A 5,717-nucleotide genomic window follows, 5' to 3' on the forward strand; every position below is an offset into this window, starting at 1 on the left:
GGTCAGGGATAGTTTCACGTCTATAGAAAGGGAGGACGTGTTCATTGAGTTGGTCAGGGTGGAAGTCAAAATAGGAAAGGAACAATCACGTGTGCTGGGAGTAGTCTATATGCCCCCAAATAGCCCTCGGGACACCAAGGAGCAGATAAGCAGGCAGATTTTAGAATGGTGCAGGAAATACAGGGTTGTAGTTATGGGTGATTTCAACTTCCCTCATATTGACTGACACCACCTGACTGCAAGGGGGATAGATGGGGCTGAATTTGTCAGGTGTGTTCAAAGATTCCCGATACAGTATGTGGACCGGCAGATAAGAGGAAAAGCCATACTGGGTCTACTTCCAGGTAATGAACCTGATCAGGTGGCAGAACATTTTGGTGAGAGTGACCTCAACTCCCTTAGCTTCAGCATTGCTATGGAAAAGGATAAAAACAGGCAATGGGAAAGTGCTTAACTGGGGAATGGCTAACTGAAGGAATGAGGCAGGAACGAGCAGGAGTAAATTGGAAACAGATGTTCAAAGGTGAAAGCACAGAAGTCATGTGGAGGAAGTTTAGGGAACACTTGTGCTGGGTTCAGGATAGGTTTGTCCCACTGAGGCAAGGAAAAAATGGTAGGAAAAGGGAACCGTGGCTAACAAAACATGTGAGGCAACTCGTCAAGAGAAAGAAGAAAGCATATGTTAGATATAAGAAGCAGGAAGCAGGAGAGGCTCATGAGAAATATAGGATAGCCAGGAAGGAGCTTAAGAAAGGATTAGGGAGAGCTTGAAGGGGGCATAAAAAGGCCTTGGCATCTAGGATTAAGGAAAACCCCAAGGTGCTCTATGCGTATGTGAAGAGCAACGATGACAAGAATGAAGATGGGGCCGCAAAAGGATAAAGAGGTCAACATGTGCCTGGAGGCGCAGGAGGTTGGAGAGTTCCTCAATGGATACTTTGCTTCAGTATTCATAAAGCCATGTTGACTATCCTTGAGTAGACTGTACTTCTCCAAATGCTCGTAGATCCTACCCTTAAGAATCCTTTCCAATGGTTTGCAGACCACCGACGTAAGACTCTCTGGTCTATACCAGGTCACAACAGGTTTCTCTGTTACCTTTTTAAACAAGGAAACTACATTAGCCGTTTTCCAATCCTTCGGCACCTCCCCTGCAGCCAAAGAGGATTCAAAGATCATAGCTACTGCTCCAGCGAACTCTTCTCTCACGTGCCACAGCAACCTGGGGTATATCTCGTCCGAAACCGGGGATTTGTGGTTTTTAAGAAGATCCAACACTTCTTCTTCCTTAATCTCCACATTCTCCATCACACAGGCCTGTTCTATTTCGACCTCACCCTGATCAAGATCCTTTTCACTTATGAATACTGAAGCAAAGTATCCATTGAGGAACTCTCCAACCTCCTGCGCCTCCAGGCACATGTTGACCTCTTTATCAAGAGGGGATCGTTTTAAACAAGATATGCCAACACCCTACCACTCTATGTCGGCAAGACCAAGGACTGATTGTTGTCCTCAGCAGAGGGAAAACCAGAGTTCCTTGAGCCAGTTCTCCTTGGAGGATCAGAGGCGGGGCGCGTCAGTAACTTTAAATTGTTGGTATAACTCTTTCCTCTGCTTTCTTAGGAGACTGCGGAGATTCAGCATGACATCAAAAACCTTGATGAGCTTCTATAGTTGTGTCGTAGAAAGTATATTGTCTGTCTGCATCAAGACGTGGTACAGAAATAGCATACCTTTGAAGGAAAATCTTTAAAAAGTTAGTGATTTCGGCCCAGTCCATCACGGGAAAACACTCCCAAACATTAAGCAGATCCACATAAAACGATGTGATCGGAAAACAGCATCCACCGTCAGAGGTCGTCACCATCCTGCCATGCTCTTTTTGCGCTGCTGCCATCGGGTAGATGGTACAAGAGCCTCAGGACTCGCACCACCACGTTCAAGAACAGTTACTACCCATCAGCAATCAGACCTTTGATCAACTGGTGCTAATGTACGCTCACATGCCCATCCATTAAATAATCTGACAACCAATGATTTCACTTCAGAAACTTTTCTATATTGAATAGCTGAGTATGCTAGGAAGAGCTCAGCAGACCAGGCAGCACCTGTGGAAAAGCGTAAGCAGTCGGCGTTTCGGGACGAGATGCTTCACCGTGAATTGTTTTTCTGAATAAATCACTCACTCAGAACTCGGTGTACGGTGACCTGTTGCAATACGATGAACAGTGTCAAAAACATAATCTTATCCTCCAACAGTTTTTCTAATCCACCTCAAAAACACAGGGTTTGTTTGCAGAAATAACGTCGCCTCGATTGAATGCTTAAAGACAAATCTTGTCAGGAGTGGGATTCGAACCCACACCCCCAGATGGAGACCAGAACACTCCCGTTTGTCGGAAGGACTTTCATTCCTTGAGTCTGGCGCCTTAGACCACTCGGCCACCCTGATAACTTTTGATGTGTGTTTGAGAACAGAATAAATGCCTGATTTGTAAGAAAAGTCATATACACTCAAACACATATATCATCTTGTCAATCGGAAATAAAAGCGAGAGTGTTACAGTTTGCTCAGGTTAGGCAGCTTCTGTGGAGGGTGAAGCTGTAAAATATTACAATTCGAAGACTCGTTAGACGCGTCTCGGCAAGAATTTGGGAAGGACGTTTGTTGAGATGGATGAGAACGCTTGGAAGTCTCATCGCTTTCACATTTAGGGAAGCGGAGAAATAAACGTTTACAGACAGGACTGAATCTAAAAACTGGGTGGGAGTTTATCGCAACAATGTCAACAGAAACTGAACGCAGGAGGTTCAATTATACCCGGCAACGCTGCTTTACAGATGGATGTTGGTAAGTAGACTACAAGGCTCAATAATCTCATGATTTTGGGATAAAGCGAAGATGTGACAAGGTTCACAAGAACATAAGACATCGTGCGGAAAGGCCGTTCGGTCTCCTGTGTCTGTTTCATCTTTCCATCATGGATGAGTTATAACAGTCAGAATGTTGTTCAGGCTTGTAGGTAAATGTTTAATCTGAGAGAGGAGACGGAAACAGGGTCTTTTGGACGTTAGAGCAGTGGCCATTCTGAGAGATGAGACGCTGAACAGTTCGTAATTCGCTCAGGTTCACTGATCCAGTGTTACAGGCACAGAACACATTAAAGTAAGACAGGGACAAGCGGGCGGCCACCGCCTAAGTGGAAGGCTCCTCGCGGGATGTGGAAGGCGGGGAGACCTCCAGAGTTCCTGATGACGACAACTGCGAGAAGTGCACACAGCTGCCGCTTGTAACAATCCGCCCTATGGCGTGATGGACTAGGACAAACAGAGTGGTAGATACACCCACGGTGCAGGACACAGGGATCTGTGGGACAGTCAGGAAGAGGAAAGGATTTAAATAGGCAGTGCAGACTATCCCTATGGCCATCACCATCAGAAACATCTGGATGCGGTTTGCTGTTGGATGACCTGGTAGGGAAAAGCCACAGTGGTCGGACCGCTGGCACTGAGTCTGGTTTTTGGACTCAAAAGGGAAGGGGAAGACAGATTCCTGGATGGTATTTTACCTCCCGGGTGCCGGGGTCCGGGACAACGTGGATCAAATCCTGAACATTTTTCAGCAGGAGCGTGAGCAGGCAGCGGTTGTGGTACCAATGACATCGGAGTGACGACTTTCTGCAATGGAAATTCAGAGAGTTAGGTGCTGAGGTGGAGGTCAGGATCTTCGGGGTTGTGACAGCGACACGTGTCGCGTCCTAATGAGGCGAGAAATGGAAATATGATTCAGATTAACACGTGGCTAAGGGTTTGGTATAGGAGACAGGCCATACGATTTTACGATCACTGATCTCTTTTCCAGGGAAACTGAGACCTGTGGATAAAGATGGTTTGTGCGTAACTGGAAGTGTAGTAATATCTTGTCGGAAGGTTAGCTAGCGCTGTATGATGAAGCTTAAACTACATTTACAGGGGAATTGGAACCAGGGTGCCAGAACAGCTAATGCGGAAATTGTGCAGACATGTTGATAAGATCTCACACAACGTCAGGAATGCAATCATTGAGCAAGGTCTGACTGGTGACCTGAGGTGCGTATATTTCAGTGGTAGAAGTATCTGAGAATAAGCCGGTGAACTCACTGCTTGGATCAAAACCTGGAATCATGGTATCTGAGCCGATAATGAGACTGGGTTGCAGGAGAGTCTGGTCTGGCAGTTCAGTATTTCAGAGTTCCTTTGCTGCAGAAGTGATAGAGCGGGATGGACTGAAGTAGGAGAGTAGAGTTAATGGTCAGGGAAAATTCTCGGCTGTCTTCCGTCAGTGCAGATCCTGAATTCGACTAATCCGTGTCCCTCTCCTCCGCGGGGTCGTTTAACGCGCTCAAAGGCACGGACAGACGCGCAATGGGTGAAACCGTAAACAAGGAAAGGTATGATCACGTTAATGGGGAAAGATTCTAACCACCCAATGGTCAAGAGTATTTAGACGGCAAGCTTTGTGGAGATATCGCTGTGTATTGCAGGAGCATTACGGTTGTGAGAGTAGGTGTTTTTAACATTCCGCACGTTGAATGTTAATTCCACACTTGTAAAGGACAAAATGGGTAGGTGATCGTTCAGGATATTTTTTTTTCTTTTGTGCGTTGACGAACCAACGAGAGCGTGCGCGATATTTGATCTGCTATGATGAAATAAATGAGACAGGACAAGCGATAAAAGATTGATTTAACGAACACTTTGTAACTCGTGATCACAATGCCATCGGTTTCAATATAAATATAGAAAAAAGATCGTTCTAGTCCGTGCGTTGAGATTTTTCTTTGGGGAAGGTCAATTTAGACGGTAATGAAACACATTTATCGATTGTCGATTGGGGCAGGATGTTTTCTGTTAAGTGGGACGCGTTCAGAAATGAAAATCGGAGCGTAGAAAGTTCGTATGTGCCTGTCAAAGATAAAGATAAAGACAACTAGAGTGAATAACCTTGGTTTTCAAGAGTAATGATTTTTGGCACCTCGGTCCCGATGCCGGCGGAGACGGACGAGGTCCTTCACTGTGATTTGGCTCCTGTTTTCACTAAAGACACGTAGACCTCTGGGGGAGAGTTTGTGGTGTAGAGGACACTAAATGAGCCTAATCCGGCCGGATTGTTATTTCTTCAAATAATTCCAACAGATTTTTGAGGCCAAGTTTTCCCTTGACGGAACCATGCTGTTTCTGGTCTACTTTATCATGTGTCTCCAAGTCCCCTGAGACTTCAGCCTTAATGATTGACTCCAACATCTTCTCATCCGCTGTGGTCAGACTGAGCAGCTTAGATTTTCCCTGTCTTCGGACTCTCCATGCTTGAAGTGTGAAGTGATATTGGCAATTTTCCAGTCCTCCGAAAAAATTCTAGAACCGAGTGGTTGTTGCAAGATCATCACTAATACCCCATCATGTCTTCAGCCAGCGCTTTTTAAACTCTGGGGTGTACAGCATCTGGTCCATCCAGTCTACCTTCAGACTCTTGAGTTAGTCACTTACCTTCTGTCCCGTTATGGTAACTTCACACACTTCATGCCCCTGACACCAGGAACTTCCATCACGCGGCTGGTGTTTTCCAGACTGAAGACTGATGCAAAATATTATTTAGTTCGTCCGGTATTTCAAGGTCCTAAAGTGCTACATCTCCAGCATCGCTGTCAGCGATCCGATGTTCAATCTCACTACTT

At 45.7% G+C, this 5,717-nt stretch overlaps 1 non-coding gene across 1 annotated transcript; it reads right to left on the reverse strand.

Moving 5' to 3' along the window:
* Positions 1–2,341: 2,341 nt before the first annotated feature.
* Positions 2,342–2,455, reverse strand: trnal-caa (transfer RNA leucine (anticodon CAA)). Its single transcript has 2 exons — positions 2,418–2,455; positions 2,342–2,376 (listed from the first exon to the last, which is right to left on the reverse strand). It is a non-coding gene; the product is annotated as a tRNA-Leu (tRNA).
* Positions 2,456–5,717: the final 3,262 nt, after the last annotated feature.

The sequence above is a fragment of the Hemitrygon akajei genome, unplaced genomic scaffold, assembly GCF_048418815.1.
Source record: "Hemitrygon akajei unplaced genomic scaffold, sHemAka1.3 Scf000109, whole genome shotgun sequence".
In the NCBI taxonomy this organism is placed as follows: Eukaryota; Metazoa; Chordata; class Chondrichthyes; order Myliobatiformes; family Dasyatidae; genus Hemitrygon; species Hemitrygon akajei.